Source organism: Sminthopsis crassicaudata, chromosome 6 (assembly GCF_048593235.1).
Source record: "Sminthopsis crassicaudata isolate SCR6 chromosome 6, ASM4859323v1, whole genome shotgun sequence".
NCBI lineage: Eukaryota > Metazoa > Chordata > Mammalia > Dasyuromorphia > Dasyuridae > Sminthopsis > Sminthopsis crassicaudata.
This window is the reverse complement of record NC_133622.1, coordinates 219256989-219279850: the sequence shown is the minus strand read 5'-3', so window position 1 is coordinate 219279850 and position 22862 is coordinate 219256989. Positions and strand designations below refer to the sequence as shown.

Here is a 22862-nt window from a genome sequence, read left to right as displayed (position 1 = left end):
TACCAATTTTTACTTTTGGTATAGATTACCATCTCAAAATGAGTTAATTTTTAATGACTTTGAAAAATTAATTTATTTTTAATTTATGGAATAAAACAAGCATTTCTTTAACATAATATAATAAAAAGAAAATTCAGTGGCAGAAAAAAAAAACATTAAAACACTATCCCATAATGGACTAATACAATGACTTAGAGCTTCAGACACCATGAGGTCATTGGTAAGGCAGTTGTTATTGAGAATGGTGATAATGATGGTTGTTATGAACAGAGAAGGGCCAAGGTATATCTAGAATTCAGCTTCCTATGTTCACTTGTGATTCTTACAAGCTAGGTATTAAGCTCATTGATTTTATATTGCTTAAAGTAGAAGGGTTAACAGAACTTGTTCTGTTTACTGCTTTAAGACAAAGCTTTAGTCACCCTGTGGTATTTAACGGCTCTACTTAGCTCCTTGGTTATTTGTTCTGTCAATCATTTTATATTTCTATGAAAAAAAAAGAAAACCAATGGTGTTCATCTTCCTGTTCTAGCTACTTGTTTTCAAAATAAACTAGCTTTTAATACTTTAATTTTAAAATCTAAATATCTTTTTATGTTTTAAAATGTTTGCCTTTATAAAAAAATTAAAAGCTATTTCCCCAAACTAGCTGGGTTCCGATATAGAGATTTAAGGCAAGAACAGATCTTGCCAGTCTAAGGTTTTTTGTTTTTTGTTTTTTTTTTTCCCCATAGGCTGCTACTAAACTAGAAGATTTGGGAAATTCGACAGATACGGTATAGCTAGATTTCAGCAAGACATCTGGCAAAGTCTCTCTCAATACCCCTGTGGGCAAGATGGAGAGATGAAGCACAGTTGGTTGGATTTAAAACTGGTTGAATAACCAGAAACAATGAGTGTTGATTAACACATTTATGTCAACCTGGAGAAATAGTTTCAGTGATGTGACCCAGGGCTCTGTCTTTGACTTTATTCTGTTCAGAATTTTTATCAATGATTTGGATGATGGCATAAATAGCATGCTTGTCAAATTTGTGAATGATATACAGATGAGAGGGATAGATAATACATTAGATGTAATAATCCAGAGCCAAGGCAGAACTTGGCAGGCTGAAGCTAAATTTAATGAGATGAAATGTAGAGATCTAAACCTGGGTTAAAAAAAATCCCCATAAACAAAACAATTACATATTATACAACAGAGAAGACATGGCTAGATAATACTTTATATGAAAAAGTCCTGGGAGTCTTGATGGACTCTAAGTTTAACAAGATTCAGCAATGGGATATAGAAACCAAAAAGCCCTTAATCTTGTGACCTTGAGTGAATAGAAATACGAGTAAAGTGGGAAGGAAGGTCTCCAATTTCATGGAGGACCATCTCTAGTCATTTTGATCTGTATCCTGCCACTGTACCCAGATGCCTCTGGAGGCAAAAGTGAGGCAAGTGACCTTGCAGAGCCCTTTCTCATTTAAATCAATTCACTTATGTGTCATGGCATCACCTCCCTAATGTCATGGTATTTTTTTGAGAATGAACAACATTTTGGCTGCAAATCAAAAGAGTCGGGATTACAAAGCAACACCAGACATTTCAAGTAGTAATGTTTTAACAGAACAATTTACTTAGTTTTCAGGTAAAAAGATTCTTATCTTCTCTGTGCATTTGCAGAGAATGCAAATTAGCAGAGATGACATCAAGCTGCATTGATGAAGGCATAGCTCCTAGAATCTAGGTTCTTAACCTTTTTGAGAAAGTGGACATTGGGGAAGAATATTTTGGCTATGGACCAAAACTCAAAAGCAACATCAGGATGTTAAAATAGCAATATTTTGATAAAAGCACTTGTTTAATATTTAGGGTTTTTTTTAGGGGAAAGAAATTCCCTTTTCCTATAATGCAGAAGTCTTTCTATTTGCAATGATTTTAATTGGTACAGAGGACCTTTACTTTTCCCACATATGATCAAAGATTTAGACTTGGAAAAAAATCTAAGAAATGATTGAATTTACTCCTCTCCTCTCCAACCTTAGCCATTTTACTCGTGAGGGAACTGAGACAGAGAAGTGGACTGCCCAAGGTAACACAACTAATAATTCCATGAGGTGGGATTTGAAACTCTCATTCCTACTTCAAATCCAGAACCTTATTTACTATACCAAATTTGTTCAAATTTTAAAAAAAGGAAAGAAATGTTGTAGTTCAAAATCAATTAAAATAATTTATAAACACAAGTTACAAGTGCTTAAAATAAATTTAATTTAAAAATACTTTCATGGAGATCAGCAGTGAGATTTTTAAATATACTATTTTTAAAACTTGTCTCTTGAATACAAGTAGGGGACTTTTTTTTTTCCTTTGACACATATAGCAGGAAATTGTTAATAAATACTTATTGAATTAAATTGTATTTTTAATTTAATTTTGTTATTTTAAAAGCCAGTATTACGTATTCCTTTGCCCTTGCCAGAGTTGTACTTTACATTTAGCAGATGGACCAGCCCATCTGAAAATTGGCCACTTTCTGTATATGGATCTTACTCAGCCTTCCTCTGTCAATTAATCATACTGACCATACTGAGTATAAGCAGTAACTGTAAATGTTGAAAAGCAGACATCAAGATTTCTATAAAATATCCTCTTGTTTGATGTTATCTGAGGGGCATTCAAACCTATTGAGTTTCATTAAAATATGTAAAATGAAAGATGATCTCATTGGTTCATTTTACTTATAAATTTAACATCCTAAATTCATCAATCACTTGCAAAACCAAGAGTTATGTTATAATATCCTGAAGAAAGATTATTACCAATATGCTATCCCCTACAATGTGAGCTTCTTGAGAACAGAGACTTTTTTTTTAAACTTTCATTGTATTTTCAAGACAGCACAATGTCTGACAAATGGCAAATTCAGTCAATGCTTTTTATTGACTTGATTCTCATTTATAAAATGAGAAAACTGAGATAAACTGAGTAAAAAATTATTTAACCCTGTCACAAAGGTCACAGGATCCCAGATTAAGATTAAGAGGGAACTCATAGTTTATTATCCAACCCTTTTAATGAAACCCAGCATGTTTTAATGACTTGGCCAATGTCAACAAGTATCAAAGATAGCATTTAAAATAAGTCTTTGACTTGAGATTCAGAAAAATCATTCAATTTTATGTATTTTTTGTCATCTGTACTTGTGTTATTCTTCTACTACACTGAAATTATGTCTCATCTAAACTTTATATTTCCCCCAGGACCTAGCATAGAGCTTTTCTAATGCAGAAATACTTTCAAGATATGAATTTGTTGCTATGGTCAATCTTTCCACAAAGCCAGCTAGCTTGGTGCTGAGAGGATGGTCTTTGAGAGTTGTTATGGTAGAACAATTAGGTCTCTGCAACTAGTCTGATGGGGCAGCTAGGTGGTACAATGTAGAGAGCACCAAGCCTGGAGTCAGGAAGAACTGAATTCAAATCCATTCTCAGATATCTGCTGAGTAATCCTGGACAAATCGCTTAATCATGTTTGCCTCAGTTTCCTCATTTGTAAAATGAGCTGGAGAAGGAAATGGAAAACCACTCCAAGATCTTTGCCAAGAAAATTGCAAATGGGATCACAAAGTATTGGACATGACTGAAAATAATTAAATAACATTCTGAAAATAGACGTCTTAGATGTCTCCTAATGGTGCTGGGGAAGTCTTTGAACAATATTCTCATCCTGTAGGCCATACTGAAAGGCCTCCCAATTGGGTGAAAACTGCTAGAACTTATGAAAATTGCTGTCTAAGAACTCAGCTTGACTGTCATGCCATCATGAATTATCAGATTTGACATATAATAGGTGTTTAATAAATATTTTTGACTGATAGAATGAATGAATGAATGAATGAAAATCTTTCATATTGTTAAGAGATGATTTCTTGCTGAATTCAATGTGGCCATGTTGATATTTTAATTATCTGGTTTTAACATACATCGGTATTAGAAATTAAATTGTCATAATTGTTAGAACTGGATATAAAACAAGAGTAAGTAGGATTAGAATAAGGTTCTGAGTTCTTCCATGAGTATATGTCACATTTAGTGCACAGACTTCGGCACATCTGTTTTGTGTACTCAGATATTCCCTCCCTGCCCTCCCCCCCTTTCCTTTCTAGAACTTGGCTGCATTCCGGAGAGATAAAGATGCCAGAGAGCTGAGTTCTGGGTAGGTGAAGAAGTGTGACTATAATTCAGTAATTGTTCTGTCTGGCCAAGATCTAGCAAAATTAGACTTTTTTTTGGCTTCCCGGTTGCTTTGTTGTTCACAGAAATTCACTCAAATGGCTCATTCTTTTGCACTTTCTCTGGCACAAACTTTTCCTTATTTCAGAAAGATAGAGTGGGAGACTGTTTCTCTAACCTATCTTTGAGATGTCATCAATAATACTCCAGATCAAAAATTTAGAACTGGCTGTCTAATGATTGACATATAAGGGGGTGGAGAAAATTAGCTTGATACAAGAGAAGGAGACATCTTCCCAAAGAGAATTTCTTTCCCTTTTAGAAGTAGAATTTGGGAGGTGATGGGAGAGGATGAATTGTTTGAATGTGTGTCTCTGTTTTATCTACCTAAATTTCTATCTACGTCTATATCTAGCTGCCTTATTCATGGTATGTAGCATCTATTTATACAATGTAATGTATGCATACATTATACACTCAGAGATGTGAGAGAAAAAGAGAAAAAGAATGAGAGAGGAGCACAGAAGGAGGAGAGAATATCAAAGCAAGGAAAGGACAGAGAAAGATTAAAAAGTAGGGGGAACAAAGTCTATTCATTAAACTGGATGAGGAAAACTTATTTTACATTCCCATTTCAGCAAATGCTACCAATGAGATGATATAGTAGGGAGAGTTCTAGACCTGGAGTCAGGAAGAACTGAATTCAAATCCAACCTCAGATACATACTAGCAGTATGACACTAAGCTAGTCACTTAACCTGGTTTGCCTCAGTTTCCTCATCTGTAAAAGGAGCTGGGGTGGAAATGACAAACTGTTCCAGTATGTATGTCAATAAAACCCCAAATGAGTTCACAAAGGATATGAAACAATTTAAATGACTAAACAACACAAAACAACAGCAGCTCTATGACAATGTCTAAGTGTAAAGAGCTACAACTGAGCAGATGCACTTAATCTAGCACTTATGGCTAATTACCCATTGGACAATTCCCTATTAATATGTTAGGAGGATGACCTTACTTAACTATTCTGTGCTGGCTCCATCGGTGGGTGTGGACAAAGAAGGGGAAATGAGATCAGTGGTGGAGTAGGAGGAGGAGATTCATTCTTTGGTGGTAGAGAGAGGAGAAGGAGGTGGAGAGATTCCTATATCTAATCCCCTGAGAGTAACCTTAAAAATACAAGAATAAAGACTTTTGCTTATCCTGTCTCTGGCTGATTCTAAGATATCCAGGGTTACAACCTCTAAGTCACCAAGTCTCTGAGTTTCAACATTGAACTAAAGCTTGTCTACTAATTTCCAGATGGATTAGAATCTACATCAGGGGAGAGATTTCTTAGATGCATGAAGCTGACAATTGTTGGCATATTTACCTGTGAGTATAAAAGTTGGAAGGTCATATGGAGAGCTAAGAATCAATCAGGATTGAATGAATGAATGAATGAATGAATGAATGAAAAGTACTTATTACACTTACAGAGGGACAAGCACCATGCTTAGTAATACCTTGAGCCCAGGCATGCTAGTAACATATAGTGACAATGAACCTAAATGGTTCTTGAACTTTGATTTTGATTTGCAAATTATGTGAGCAGCTCTCCAAGCCTATGATTTAGAGATAAGCTGCTGATCTACATTGATGGGGGATCTCCCTCCTTTGGAGTCCTCTCGAATATATTAATGTTTGTCTATGTGTTCCTGTATCTATACCTACACATGTGTTTTGTATACATTTAATGCATGTTCCTGTGTCTACATTTCTAGGTGAGTTTTGTATGCATGTAATGTATGTTCTTATATCCATATCTAAACATGTGTTTTATATACATGTAATGTATGTTCTTATATCCATATCTAAACACGTGTTTTATATACATGTAATGTATGTTCTTATATCCATATCTAAACATGTGTTTTATATACATGTAATGTATGTTCTTATATCCATATCTAAACACGTGTTTTATATACATGTAATATATGTTCTTATATCCATATCTAAACACGTGTTTTATATACATGTAATGTGTATTCTTATATCCATATCTAACCAGGTTTTTGTATAACATGTAATGTGTGTTCTTATATCCATATCTAAACATGTGTTTTATATACATGTAATGTATGTTCTTATATCCATATCTAAACACGTGTTTTATATACATGTAATGTGTGTTCTTATATCCATATCTAAACATGTGTTTTATATACATGTAATGTATGTTCTTATATCCAGATCTAAACACGTGTTTTATATACATGTAATATATGTTCTTATATCCATATCTAAACACGTGTTTTATATACATGTAATGTGTATTCTTATATCCATATCTAACCAGGTTTTTGTATAACATGTAATGTGTGTTCTTATATCCATATCTAAACATGTGCTTTATATACATGTAATGTATGTTCTTATATCCATACCTAACCAGGTTTTTTGTATAAAATGTAATGTGTGTTCCTGTGTCTACATTTCTAGGTGAGTTTTGTATACATGTAATGTATGTTCTTATATCCATAGCTAAATATGTGTTTTATGTACATGTAATGTATGTTCTTATATCCATACCTAAACAGGTTTTTTGTATACATGTAATGTATGTTCCTGTGTCTACAGCTATATGTATATGTTTTATATGTATGTAATATATGTTCTTGTGTCTCTACCTATAATATATCTATGTATGTATGTAATGCATGTTTTATACATTCTTACCACATTTTATCTTCCCAACAACTCTAACAGGAGGTCTTCTTGTTATCCTCATTTTATAGATAAAGAAATTGAAGTGAAGAAGGTAACTGAGCGGCCTCCTCATCAGAATTAAAAATTATCTCAGTCCAGATTTGCACTCAGATCATCTAGACTCCAGGCTTCTGTGCTATATCCAGCAGATCCCCTATGCTGCCTCAGACTTTTACAGCTACTCAATCTACATGCATGTACATGTGTTTGGATAAGGGGATACACATATACAAAATCTATCAATCCATATATAATTTATTTAGTGCCAAATATGAATCTCATAATTTTTTTTTTAAATAAAGCAGTTGGTAAATCACTAATATTTGGAATTTCCAGGATTGGAATTTCTTATCGTATCTATCACAAGACTTTTAGGTGACACAGTAGACAGAGTGCTAGAAGTCAGGGAGGTCCAAATGCACATCTTGCCTCAGACATTTCCTAGTAATATGATCCTGGGAAAGTATGCTTAGAGAAAGGTCTTTGGGAGTTGTTAGAGTTAAACAATTTATGTCCTTGCAACCAGACAGATAATAGATGTCTCTGAATAGGGCTAGACTGGTCTGTTGCTTGGTGCACACTTGAATCCTTTTCAATTTGGTGGAAACTATTGGAACTTGTAGTTTGCTGGCAGAGAATTCAGGTGGACTGACGTATCATGATGAATCATCAGATTTGGCGTATAATAGGTGCCTAATAGATATTGGTTTTCCTTGAGTGATTGTAGGAATGAATGAATAAACATCTTTTCCATATTGTCAGGATAATTAATTTCTTGCTTAAATTCAGTGCAAACTGAAATAGGCCATTACCTTCTTTCTGCCTCAGTTTTTCCTATTTGTAAAATGAAGCTGATAACAGCACTGACTTTGTTGTGAGGATCTGATCTTAGGAGGCCTCAAAAACAGTATATAAAAGTCAGTTATGATTTCATCTGCTTATGAGACTATAGGCATACATACAGGAGGCTGAGGTCATGACTTGGGATCATACATAGTTCTCCAGGGGATGCTGAGAGTTTCAATGTCTCATCCAAGATTATACAGAGTGTGCAGAAGTCTTGGAGCATTTTAAAAGCATTAACAGATAGTGATTACCTGTGTGACCTTGATCAAGTCACCTCTGAAGGCCTCAATTTACTTTTCTGTAGAATTAGGAACTTTGGCTTCCGAGTCTCTCAGTTCATGGATCTATACAATTTACATTACATTTTATGATGAATATATTTCTCTCTCTTTCTCATTACGCCCAATATTTCTGTGAAGTCCAAATCTTTCACTCTGTTTCCTTGTGACAGAGGAGGTTCATGGTCACTTGGATGGGAAGTGAAGAGCTGTGAAACAACAATCCCCATTTTCTAATCTGGCACAGTGAAAATAGGTCTGGTTCTGGAGTCAAATAACCCGAATTCAAATACTGACTTTGCTACTTAATGGAGTTAAGAACATTTCAAGATTTAAATCCTTGATCTTGAAGTACAGAAGACCAGGAGCCAAAGTCTCATTTCCATGGTTTGTTGGTAGAGGTTAGAGAGTATCACGAGATGCCAAAAATATATTTTGCCTGCCTCGATCTATTGTGGAAAATGAGCTCCAGGGGAACAATTTCAGCAAAAATGTTTCCATTGCCCATTCTGTGGGTATCTCCTCAATACTTTCCATGTTCAGATATTTTCTTACTCAGGAATCTCAGTCTATGGACTCTGGGTATTCTTTCTTTTGCTTCCTGATATTCTAAAGAGTCAATCAGTCCATTAGTATGAATTTATTAGCTATTTTCTATGTACCAGCTGCTGATCCAAAGAAAGTAAAATAAGGGGTTCCCATTCTAATTGGGAGGTAGCACACAAATAGCTATGCATATAAAATTTTTATCCAGTAGAATATAAATGGAAAGGTAAGAGAAAAGGCACTAGGAAGAGGGGTAGGGTAGGAAAAGGCCTATGCCAAATGTGAGACTGTAAGTCTTAAAGGAAGCCAGAGAAGGAAAGAGATAGTTAAGAGGGAAAGCATTCCAGTATGGCAAACAGCCAGAATAAAGACATGGATTTGGGAAATGGAATCTGCCATATTTAACTATTTCACCTTGAGCAAGTTATTTTCCTTTCTATTCCTCAATTTTCTCCTCTCTAAAGGGTTAAAAGACGACCTCTGAGTCTTTTCTAGCTCTCTAGATCTCTAAGTTGATGAGTCTATGAACCTTTGAATCCAAATTAATCCTAAATCAGATATAAAGGGAAGACAAAACAAGAACTATATCCCAGTGTGTGTTTTGGTTTTAGGACCATTTAAAAAAAATCTAACAATAAAAATAAAGTTTTATGCTTTCAATTAGAAAGATTCATCCATTGCCTTCCAATGAACCAAGGGGAATCTGTTTTGAATAAAAGTTTACTTCAGTACAATAAGAAAATTCGGATGTAGAAGGATAAGTAGCAGAGAACAAATGCTTCTCTATCACATATCCTTCTGCAACAGAATTTTATCTTTGCTACCATGAATGATGGAATGGATTTGATCTGCACCGGAAAAGTAAACACAATTGAGGAACATAGTGAAGGTTGTTGCTGCTGCTGCTGTTGTTTTTAAAAGATAGTTTATCTTCTGTAACCTTGAACCAACAAACCAAGGCCTAAGAATAAATAAGTTCATTGTCAACATTAAAAAAAAAAAATCTTTTCTTTCAAATAGATTTTGTAAAGAAACCCATCCATTAGCACATATCAGATGGAATTTTGTAGGCAAAAGATTTTTTACCCCTAGAAAGCTTTGCTATTTAAAGATCACAATTCAAAATTGAGAAACAGGAAAAAAAAATCCATTTTAAGAAGAGGTCTTTTGTGTTCCTTGCTGGTTTGTTCTTTGTCAGCATTTCTGAAATTCAGCTGCATGCTGGACAGCCTATAAGTCACTTTGTAAAAGGTTAGGCTGCAAATCTGCAGTAGTGCCCTGTGAGGGATAAACTCCAGCCCCTTACTTCAAAGGGCTGAATGTCTGCAGGCCTGGAGAAGGGCTAATAGAAACCAGAGCAAACACTACATTGTTGAGAGGACACGCATTGGACAAGCCCCTCCTTTCTTTCCTCTCTATGTCCCCAATCTACTGCATGTGAAAAGTCACTGGAGACTAAAATATGAAGGAGGAGATGGATGGTAGAAGCCCACCTTCAAGTTAGGATGTATGCCCTGAATTCATCCATTCATTTATCCACTCATTCATTCAACATCATGTATCATACGCCTAGGAATTGTGCCAGATGCTAAATTGTAAGGAAAAAATAAAACTGCATCTAACCTCAAGGAGCTTACATTTTTTTTTTTGGGGGGGGATGACAATATGAAGATAAAGAAATAAATATAAAATATATGGAAAACAATTTCAAGGAGGACTGTAGCCACAAGGAAACTCAGATCCCCAAGTAGGAAGTGGCTCTTAAGCTATTGTTACACTAGTTGATCCAATCAATAAGAGGCCATTTATAAAGTACCTTTTATGTGCCAGGCTTTCTGTTAAGTGCTGGATAATAAGTAGACAAAAACAGCTCTTGTCCCCAATGGGGCTCACGGTCTGATGATGGAGACAACATGTAAACAACTATCTACAAATGAGATTTTATAGGCAACTATATATAGACATAAATACATACATAGAGCCGTAAGTAAATATATGCATTTTAAATTGGAGATAACCTTAAGGGAAATATTCATACATTAGTTGAAGTAGATGCCTTTTCCTTCTGCTAATTCATAGATTTTTGGGCAGAAATACAATACACTTCGGGGTTTCATTCCAACGTAAGTGGACTATATTTTAAAATAGAACAATGGAAGGTTAAAGTTAGAAGGAACCTTGGAAATCTTCAAGTTCAAATTTTGTATTTGTTCACTGTAAAGGACTAGAACTGAGTGGATGTACTTTACCTAGATGAAAGGTAATCTAGCACTTAGGGCTAATTACCAGTTGGACAATTCTCTGTTAGCATGTTTCGGATGCAGAAGGATATGTAGCAGAAGATGACGCTACTCAACTCAATGCTGCTTCCATCTGTGGGTGTGGTGAGAGAAGGGAGGAGAAATCAGCGGGTGGAGTAGGAAAAGGAGGATTCATTCTTTTGTTGGTGAAGAGAGAGGAAGGAGGTATAGAGATTCCTATATCTAATCCCCTGAGAGCGACCCCAAAAGACCAAGAATAAAGACTTTTGCTTATCCTGACTCCGGCTAATTCTAAGATATCCAGGGTCTCAACTGTTTACTAGGCAGCTGAGGCCTATAGAGGGAAAAAAAAATCATCCAGATTATAACCAAAGAATGGAAAATAAAGAGTAGTCTAAGGTTGGGGAAAACCTCAAAAATCATTTAGATTATCTCTTTTATTTTTACGAATGAGGAAACTGAGGCAACTAAGTTACACAGAGATACGATGTTAGGATTACTAAGTGAGAACTCGGGTTGTCTGGATAGTGATGAGGTGAGAATTCAGGTTGGACAATTACAAGGTGAGAACTCAGGTTGACTTGATAGAAGGAGCAGGCTCATTGGCTGAGGTGGTTCTTCCCAGAAGCCCTTGCATTATCCCACGCCCATTCTCTGGGAGAATAAAAGAGAGGACTCCCAGAGATAGAAAGAAGACTCTGAATTGCATCAGGCTTGACGGGGCTCTCTGCAGGAAGGGAAGAATCCTCATGGTTTGAGACCCAATGAAATCTGGCAAATGGATGTGACCCATTATAAATCTTTTGGTCGTCTATCTTTTATTCATGTCGTGGTAGACACCTTTTCAGGATTCACATTTGCAATGCCAGCAGCAAAAGAGACAGCCCGAGTGGTCACTGAATTCCTTATACAAGCTTTTGCAATTATGGGTGTGCCACAAGCAATAAAAACAGACAATGGACCTGCATATACGTCCAAACATTTTACACACTTTTGTGCACAGTATAAGATTTTACATACCACGGGCATACCCTTTAATCCTCAAGGGCAGGCAATAGTAGAGAGAAGAAACAGAGATATTAAGACACTCCTCCAAAAACAAAAGAAAGGGGGAGCCACAGGTAGCCCTAGGGAACTTCTAAATTTAGTTCTCTATACCATTAATTTTCTAATTTTTGACAAAGATGCACTGGCTCCAGCAGACAGGTTTTATAACCCACCAGAAGGGCAGTGTCCAGTGAGAGCATCTCCACTGTCCTTAGATAATCGCCAGGTGATGTGGAGAGATCCAGAAAGTGGTGAATGGAAGGGACCAGATAGGTTAACTGCCTGGGGGAGAGGGTTTGCTTGTATTTCTTCAGCAGGAGAAGGAATCAGATGGGTGCCAACGAGTCATATTCGCCTTGTCCATCAGAGAGAGACAGAAAAAGAGAAAGATCTCAAAATAAAGGAGAAGATCTAAGAAACATCTGACACTGAAAGAGCATGGATAATAAGAAGACTGTTAAAGAACTTTAAAAACCAGCAGGAATCATTGGACTTCCTCACACAAGATGAGACTAATGGACAATGGACTTATGGACATTTATAAATTTTCAATTTATGATTATGTTATATACTTCTAGCATGTGTTACATTACTATGTTACTATGTGCTTATGTATTTTATGTAATTATCTGTAATACTTCCCATATTGATGGATTTATGTTTCAAGGTCATTTATGTCATTATCTGTAATACTTCCCATATTGATGGATTTATGTTTCAAGGTCATGACTGTCCTATGTTCTAAATCAAAAGAAAGGGGGAGATGTTAGGATTACTAAGTGAGAACTCGGGTTGTCTGGATAGTGACGAGGTGAGAATTCAGGTTGGACAATTACAAGGTGAGAACTCAGGTTGACTTGATGGAAGGAGCAGGCTCATTGGCTGAGGTGGTTCTTCCCAGAAGCCCTTGCATTATCCCACGCCCATTCTCTGGGAGAATAAAAGAGAGGACTCCCAGAGATAGAAAGAAGACTCTGAATTGCATCAGGCTTGACGGGGCTCTCTGCAGGAAGGGAAGTCACTTCTTTGGACAAGAGTTAACAGCAACTGCCTGGAGACAACGGTTCGTTACAGGAAGAAGAATCTGTCGGAGAGATTTGAGTAGAAGACACAGCAGATCTCTTCCCAGAGAGTGATCCGGCAGCTTCTAGAGACGACAGCTCGCAACATACTAGACCTGGAGTCAGGAAGACCTCAGTACAAATCTGAGACATTTACAAATAAGGTGAATATTTACCCAGAAATCAGTAAACAATACAAATAAGGGCCTTGTTTATTATTTCATTGATTATCTAGAATTAATAGTGATAGAAAAATATTTATATTTCAGATTAAACTTAAGTGCTTGTGAGTACATATGTATATATGTATGTATACATACCAGCATGTGTGAGTACATAAAAATATTTAATGAAGAGTTGAAATATTTACCAACACATTTGCCTGAATCTTTCTCCCTTCTATTTACCCCCTAAGACAAAGATGGAGAACCATCAGAGGAAAGAATTTCTTAATACTTCCCAAAAGTAGAATAGGATTTTCCTACTGATTGAGGGGCCCTGGGTTCAAAACCATTCTGCGTTTTTGTTAGTTTTTATAAAACCTTTTCTAAATTTGATGTTATATTAGCATGCAGGAAAGATGAGAAATTCTTTAGTGTGAGCAAAATGAGTCAGGCAATGATGTTCCCAGTGTTTTCCCTGAGAGAGGCCATGTACCAAATTTTGTGAGAATCTCCCTTCTAAGTTCATAACTCTCAACTTTCCCCCTCCCCAAACATAAACATTTTCACTTAGGTCCATTATTTCAAGTCCTAATTGATATCCAACTTGTTGTTGCCACTGCCTCCACCACTATCATCATTATCATTAACATCATCATCACCACCATCATCATCATCATCATCATCATCATCACCTCCACCCTCACCCCAACCCAACAATAATCTCATCCTTAACCCTATTTAATCATCAAATAAATACATGGGGAAATAAGTGATAAAAGTGTGACTGTCTTGTTGACATTCACCACCTTTCCTTGAAAAACAAATGTTGGCATGTAGCCTAAAGAGGAAAAACAAGATTCACGAAAGAGCATGGGCGCTGGAATCTGAAGACATGGTTTCAAATTCTCTTTCTACTATTGTGTGACATTGGGCAAGTCATTTAACCTCTATGAGCCTCTGGTTCTTTATCTGTAAAATAAAACGGTTGGACTAAGTTGGATGTTAAGATCCTTTCCAAACAAAAATCTGTAACATGATGATCTCTTTTCCTATTTGAAAAATGATATCTATTGTGAAACTTGTTGGAAGACCTGAATATTCTCTTTTGGAAAATGGATGCTTTAATCAGCTGCATTGCACAGTGAATGATGTCACTCATCTTGATGTGACTTTCTGTTTGTCAGGATTAGACAGTTGTGGGCTGCTGGTGAAGATTGACACCAACCTGTATGGCTTAGTACTTGATTTATGTAATATTCTTTAAAAAATACTTCTCAGAGCACCAAGTTTTTCCTCCTGAATTAACATCTGATGCTCCTAAAGCACCCAAGAGTTCTAGATACGTTCATCCATGGGTAACTTGGACCATTGAATGAATAATATTGAGTTAGCAGCAACCTCAGAGGGCATCTTGCCCAACTCTTATCTGGTCCACAAATTCCTTTCATAACCAAGTGAGAAATAAGAAATCATCCTGAATGCTGGAATACCTCCCAAAATGGAGAATTTACTCCCCTTTTGAAGCAGTTCCTTTGCCTAAATTGTTAGGGAACCACAGAATCAAAGACTCAGAGGCCTTCCAATTCAACAACTAACTTAAGCAGAATGCCCTGTATAATACCTTCAACTTTGGGTTAGCCTTTTGCCTCCTTGGGCACCACATTTTACTTTTCCATAGCTTGAAGTTTGAGGAAATTCTTCCTAAAATCCTACTGAAATCTGCCTCTTTACAACTTCCACACATTCTTCCTATTTTTCCCTTCTGAGTCCAAGCAAGAGTTTTCTAATCTTTGTTCAATGTGATAGTCTTTCAAGTATTTGAAAAAATTTGTCATGCTCCCATCCCCAAATTTTTTTCAGTCCAAATATCCTCTCTATGTAAAAATTTCATGCAGCACTCACATGATATGATCTCTCGGTGCTTCATTTCACAAACCTTAGTCCCTTCTTTGGATACTCCTTGCTTTACCAATTGTCTTCCTGAAATCTAGCATGAAGAATAAAAACAGTATGAGTCCCCAAAAGAATAGAGTAGATCAAGATTTTCACTTTCCAAGACTTGGACCTTTCTTTCTATGCAAGTCAAGATCACATTCAATTTCATTTGTCTGCCTTTTCACTTTGTTGATACAATTGAAGTTTGTAATTCACGATGATCCCTAAACTTTTCTTAAAAAACTGCAATTTGGCCGTGGCTTTCAAATTTCACTGTGAAGTTTTTTTTTTTTTTTCTTAAGGGTGAGACTTTAAATAAAATTTATTAGGGAAAGATGGGAAGCTCATTGCAAGGTTAATGAATACATTTGTGATTTTAGGGTTTTAGGAGAATTTCCTTTGCTAATACAGGTTGACATCTTCTTTGCATCTTATATTTTTAGAGAATTTCTGAGGGGTACTGAGAGCTGTTAAATGACTTGATCAGGGTCTTGTCAAAGATGAAACTTGAATTCAAACCTCTTGGCCTTTAAGGCTAACTCTATCTTTTATACCAATTTACTTTATAATTTTGGTCTGAAATGTCTTCCTTGAAATGTTTACTTATTGGTCTAAGTTCTTTTCATTAGAGATGATCAGAAAAAAGCTAGTAAATTTAACTCAAATTGGTTCCTTTCTCTTGGCCACAATATTCCCATTGTAAATCAACGGGGTATGAATATTTAATCTCTAAGATTTTTTTTTCCTGTTTCTAACATTTTATGTTGTAAGATTCCTCCCAGCTCTGTTTTAAGGTCCCTTTTTATTTTAACATTATGTGACTATTTAATTTTTTTCATTTTATTTTTAATTTATGAAATAAAACAAGCTTTTCCATAAAATAGTAGAATAAAGAAATAGTTGCATAAGAAACTGCAAATTATGTACAACTTGCTGTAGCTTTTAAATATGTAAGATGGTTATCATGTAAATACCTTTATCCCCACCTGAGATGGCTACCATTAGCTGCAATTATTTTATATGTGCATAGTATACATTTATATATGTAGATGTCTGTAAAAATAATTCTATACATGCTTCTATTTATTACCCCTTCGATGCAGATAAGATTTTCCTTCATATGATGTTTGCAGTTAATTTGGGTATTTAAAATAGACAAAATGACTTTGTTCAAAGTTGTTTTTAAAACAGTATTGCTATTACTGTATATTAAAAAATATACATATATATATATTTCTTGATTCTACTCCTTTCGCTCTTCATTATTTTGTGCAACTCTATGTTTTTCTAAAATCAACAAGCTCATTATTTCTTATTGCATAGTAGTATTCCATCATGATTATATGCTATAACTTTTTCAGCCTCTCTCCAATTGATGGACATGCTTGCAATTTTCAATTCTTTATCATTACAAAGAGAGTTGCTGTAAATATTTTAGAACATCTATGTCATTTTCTTTTCCCCCCAATCATATTTTATGTTAAATTTTTGTCGCATCTAATGGGCAGAATGCATTTCTTTGCTTGGGAATGGTTGGATCTGGTTAGAAGATACGGCCTCATGAAGAAAAAAAGATATAATGTTGATTTTTCTTTATGTTTTGCTCATGGTTTCTACAAACAGTCATAGCTATTTTCCACAAAATCAAACTAAGGAGGCAGCAGAATCATGCTGAATAAACAATTGTACTTTAGGGCATTTTCCTAATTTTAATAGGTTTATGTATTTTTCCTTTCCCTTTTTCTTCCGGGGTAGTATACTTATTTTTTGAATTAGTTGCAATCTTTTGTAAAATAAAAGTAAAATTACAAAGCTTTTGTAAAATAAAGTAAAATATATCAATTTATAATGATTGATTTACATTCCCTGGATGAATTTGATTAAGCATCTAGCAATTATGTTCTGAGTTCTAAAACATAGCTCGTTAATTGTGTATCCTTTTAATGTCAAACTGAGAAAGAAATTCTTAATTAAAGTAATTGTTCATTATTGGTTTATTTACACTGTTCATAGATTATTGTGAAGTCTGGTTCAGATTTCTGTAAGTCCCTTAGAAATGAAAAATGGCCCTTTACATACTTGGCCCTGACTACTAATTGAATAGAACATTTAGAAATAACTAATATATATTAGTACTAGAAAAAATCCAATGCCCTCCCATAATCGTCTAAATAAAGGACAAAATTATTCTTTTCTCTTTCAGCAACTTCTGTGATCAGGCCTCAAATTGACTTTCTAGATTCATCTACTAAGAACTTAATTCTTCATCTGAGCTAGACTGAATATATTTAGTGGTTTCCCACATTTGTTTATTTGTTTACAATGTTCTCTTCACCACAAATGCCCTTATCCTGTTGAATTCAGATTCTTTCCTTCTGGGCCATTTCTCAAGTTAAAGTTTAAATTCTTTGCCATGTATTCTTCTAGCCTTACCCCCAACCTTTTAATCTGTCCCCACCTGAAGAGTTTTTCTTCATCCAAACTTCAGTAGTATTTGAATAACATTTAACCAAAAAACCTGGCACTTATCAAAGTATTTAGTCAATGTGAATTCAACTTTTTACTTTTTCATTTGCAGTAAAAGAAGTATTATGACTACACTGTTAAAGATATTGGTGCCACTAATAGGAACAATGTTTGATTCTGGACATATTTTCAGTACTAAAATGGTAATATATTCAGGAAAGGATGACATAGATGATGAGATGATGAGAAGTCATATTATATAAAAATTTGTTAAAGAAATTCAAGATTTTTAACTAGGAGAGAAGGATGCTTATATAGAAAAAAATAACACTTGTCTTCCAGCATTTTAAGAACTATCATCTCAAAGAGGGATTTTTTTGCTTGATTTCAAGAGCCACAATAAGCTGGAGTTGCCAACAGGAAGATTTTATTTGGAGGCAAAGAAAACCTGTTCAACAATCAAAGTTTATCATCAAATAGAAGCAATAGATCAGTTGAATAAATTACAATCAGACAGAAGTAATAAACCTGAAAATGTGAAATATTTGGAGATTTCCTATTTTACAAGATCATCTGAGAAAAAAAAAAGGAACTCAGTTTGGCAGAAATTAGGTCAGTTTGTCATTTTATACCATGTACCACAATAAACTCAAAATGAATATATAAACTGAATATGAAATGTTAGAGCAATTGAGGGAAATGCTAGTTGGAGGGAAGGAGAGGGGAGACAGAAAGATAGGAGATAGAGAGACAGAAAGACAGAGACAGAAACAGAAACAGAGACAGAGAGATTCAGAGAGAGACTCAGAAAAAAGAGAGCATCACACACAGAAAGAGAGAGAGAGAGAGAGAGAGAGAGAGAGAGAGAGAGAGAGAGAGAGAGAGAGAGAGAGAGAGAGAGAAACAGATGAGATACTTTGATACCTATTAGCAGGGTTTTTTCTCTTATCAAACAAGGGATAGAAGCAACAATGAAAGATATAGTAGGTAATTTTTGATACTTGAAATTAAAAGCTTTAGCCTTAACAAAATTAATGTAACTAGCATAAAAAGATAAACAGTAGAGTAGGGAGAAATTCTTTGTAGCAAATATCTCTGATAATATTCTTAAAACAAAATAATTAACAAAAATATCTAAGACCAAAAAGTCATCCTCCTACAGGTTATAGATTAGAACAAATAGTTCTCAAAAGAAATACAAACTATAAAACAAAATATTAAAGCATGTTCCAGATCATTAATTGTCAAGAGAAACAAACATTCAAAAATTTTGCAATTTCATTTCAAACCCATTCAATTGGCAAAGATAATAAAATATAGGAAAGGTAATGTTGGAAGGATAGTGGAAAAATAAGCATATTCCTTAAAGAATCATTGGTGGAAATTATTCTGAAAAACAATTTGAAATTAGTAAAAGAAAGTGATTTTAAAAATGTCCTATTTCTTTGATCCAGGGATCCTGCTGGTAGGCACATATCCCAGGAAGGTCATTGAGGAAAAACAAAGGTTTATTATTTGCCAAAATATTTATAACAACACTGTTTATAGCACCAAATCATGTGGAAATAGATGTCTACTGGTTGGGGAATGATTAAGTTTACTTTATCATATGAACATAATGGAATTTTACTGTACTATGAAGAATGACAAATAAATTAATGCAGAGAAGGCTGGAAAAACTTAAGTGCATTTTTGCTGCAAAATAAAGTGAGCAGAACCATAAAAATATATATAATGACAATAGCAATGTAAATGGATAGGACAACATCAAAATACTATGAACTAAGTATTGAAAAATTGTATTAATCAAGCTAGAATCCAAAGATGAGGTAAGAAAAGACATCTCTTCTCATTTATTTGAAGAGCTGCAAATCTGGATATAGAATATTGTGTGTATGTGCGTGTGTGTGTGTGTGTATGTGTGTGTATAGTCTATGTGACATCATAATTAGTGTAGCAAAATTTATTTTCCCCTCTTTTTCATTGCTTACTATCAAGGATAGTATCTTGAGAGGAGGGCTGAAGAGATATATTGAGAAATATAATCTAATATTAAAACAAAAAAAATGACAAAGCACATTTATACATATATATATATATATATATATATATATATATATATATATATATATATATATATTTGGTTATCCCAAGTGGAATCACTATGTTTTAAAATACAAATAGGATTCCAGAAGAAACAATATGTTCTTCTCAGTAATTATTTTTAACTAAAGTATGAGAAAACCAATTATTGGTGATGCTATAGAGGAGATTTTCAGGTGAATCATTTTCATTTGAGAATATAAGTGTTGTTTGTGATTTGGGCTAGCTTCATTTCTGTCATGTTTTCTAGCTTCACATATTACCCCTCCTTCACTCTACGATGTAGTCAAAATGGCTTTTGGTCTCTTCCTCAGATGGTGTTCCATCTCCCAATTCTACAATTCCATGTTAAAATGTACTTTCTCCTCATTTCCATTTTATAGAATCCTTCTCTTCCTTATAGCTCAATTACCATCTTCTAAGTAAATTTTTAAAAAAATTCTTCCAACTGTTAATGCCTTCCCTTTAAAACTGTCCTTTAAAGCAATATTCTATTATTATTTATGTAATCATATGGATCTTTATTGTTTTTCTCATTAGAATAAAAATGCCCTGTGAGGAAGGATTATTTCATTCTTTGTATCCACAGCTTCTACCACATAGTAGGCAATAAATAAGTGCTTATTAATTGATTTATTGTTTTATTTGACTGATAGAAGTAGGCCTCCTAACTATGAGAATCACAAATCCATTTAAATATATATTTACAGTAGCATAATCCTTCCATTTTTGAGGGAACAGTTGTTTTTTTTTAGGATAATTGCCAGGATACTGATAAATATCTCTTTGATATCATGGATCATCTTTTCAAAATTTGGATTTAGAATATTGTGAACTTTAGAACCTCTTCTTGTTCATTCTCTGTACAACAAATGGCTCTGCTGTCAATGAAGTGAAAATATCAGGTAATTATTAACTTTGAATGGCAAGATTAACATATGAAAGACAGCCAGTGAAGGGAATTGTAAGGTTAGGCCTACTAAGACTGAACAATTTTGGCAGATTACCAGATCTGTTCTTCTATATGGCAGCCACTGGTGTACTTGGAGTCAGGAGCTCTGTATTCTATTCATAGCTGTGTCATTAAGCTACTGATTGACCATGAGCAAGTCATTCTATTGCTTTAAGAATCAGTTTCTTTGTTTCCCCCCCTTCTCTTGTTTTTCACTCTCCTCATTTCCTTCTAGCTCTCTTCCTCCTCCTTTGCCCATCTCCCTTCTTTATTCTGCCTTTTTTTCTCCCTTTTAGCCTTTTTTTTTCTCATTTTCCATTTTTGGTTCTGTCTTTCTTGTTCTCTTTTCTTTTTTTCATCCTTTCTTTCCTATTTTCTTCTTTCCTTTCCTTCCTTTACCTTGCTCTTCTCTCCCATTCTTCATACTTCTCTCTTTCTCCTTTCTTTTCTCCCATCTCTGTTCCTTGAACTTTCTTTTCTTTCTACTTTTGTTTCTCCTCTAGAGTTCCTTCTTCCTACTAGTTGATTAACTCCTCCAAGAATAGGCATCTTCTATTTGATTCTGGGAAAACTCTTTCCTTTCTCCCTTCTGACCTCTTGCCTTTTCCTATATCTTCAAGCTGGGAGCCATGATTGTTGCAAATTGTGTGCTGTATGGTGGGAATCCTGTATTCCTATCACCATACTTTTAGGAGAAGGGTTCTGGGGTTCTGCTGGCCTCCAGCTTAATTTTCCCAAGTTTGAATCTTCTTTCAGTAGGGAGTTTTTTAGATTAAAAGTCAGAATTCTGAAATTCTGATACCTTGGCATGATTTCCATTCTCTATAGTGTTATTGGAGAGCTGGAACAGAGTTGGTGCATTTCTGCGTACCCTTCAGTACTCATTTAGCAAACCCATCCCTCTCTTATTCCCCATCTTGGGACAGTAGGTCCAATTAATTTTTCTTCAAGTGGAACCTTGGAGGGCCTAGCCAGCACTATTACTTCCAAACATGGAGCTGTCTCACCTCCCCTGAGGGAAGCAATGTCTCTGAGAATGGTGTGGTTTTGGGCAAACCCAATTACAATAATGTAGAGGGTGTGGAGCTCTGACACTGAGCAGAATTTCTAAGAGGTTTTTGCCATCTATTCACACTGTCACAGGAGCAAAATCATTTTATCAGATGAGGGCAAGTTACTGGACCATAAGAAGGTGATTGCTTACTACATCAAGCTCTGAACTGTGAAAACTTGAATTAGCAAGCAGGTATATAGCCAAATCTTGGTGCTGGCCAATTGTAAAGTTCAGGAGATCCAAGCCAAATTATAGGATCAGACAGCTAAGGATAAAGCCTTACAGAATATGTCTACCATATTATTTTTACTCAGATCATCTCTGCTAAAGTTTTACTCAATAAAATGTCCGTTACCCAGGGATCAGCCTAAGGTTTTGAAAAGGAACTTTGTCAGGCCAAGCTAAAAGTTCCCATGATATGAAACGTTTCCCTTGACAAACCTCTGCTATTTTGCCTTCATTCTCTCTTGCAGGGATGGAATCTCCTATTGGGTTCACCCTGTTGCTATCAACCCCAAGATGTGGCCAGCTCCAAGCTCTCGCTGTTGGAGTTCTCTGCCTTCTTGGAGCAGCAACAAGATCCAGAAACATATAACAAGCACCTATTTGTACACATTGGCCAGGCCAATCCCAACACCAGTGATTCTCTTCAAAGTAGTGAACATTAACCAGATCTATGAAAAATTCCCTTATGCTAAAGAAAGTTTCAAGGTCCTCTTTGAAAAATGACCTTTAAATGTCTTCTTTCTTGTTGAGTTGTAGGCTAAGCTCAACACCAACATCAAGGATGAAAGCTGTTCTTGCGTTTTTTAGGGGTCTTTAGTCAGTATGAGAATCTTGAAAACATGATTATCACCTGCTCCACCAAAGTTTGCTCCTTCGGCAAATAGATTACGGAGAAATTAGAGACAAAGTATACCTGTTATGAGAATGGCCACTATGCCTACTGAATTCACCAGTCTCCTCTCTGCAAACATATGTTCAACTTCCAGAAGCTATAACACCTGCCAGAGAAATACATTATGAAAAGCGTATTGGAGAACGTCATTATTTTGCAAATGGTGATGAATGATATATCTAGGAAATCTTACTGTGTATTACATACGTGTTTGAAGTGTCTGCAAGTGAGCATGGAACTCAGTATCATATCTATATGCTGGTGAAAGAATAA

At 35.1% G+C, this 22862-nt stretch overlaps 1 pseudogene; it reads left to right on the top strand.

The window, feature by feature from the left end:
- Nucleotides 1-208: 208 nt before the first annotated feature.
- Nucleotides 209-22862, top strand: LOC141547337 (transcriptional enhancer factor TEF-3 pseudogene; annotated as a pseudogene).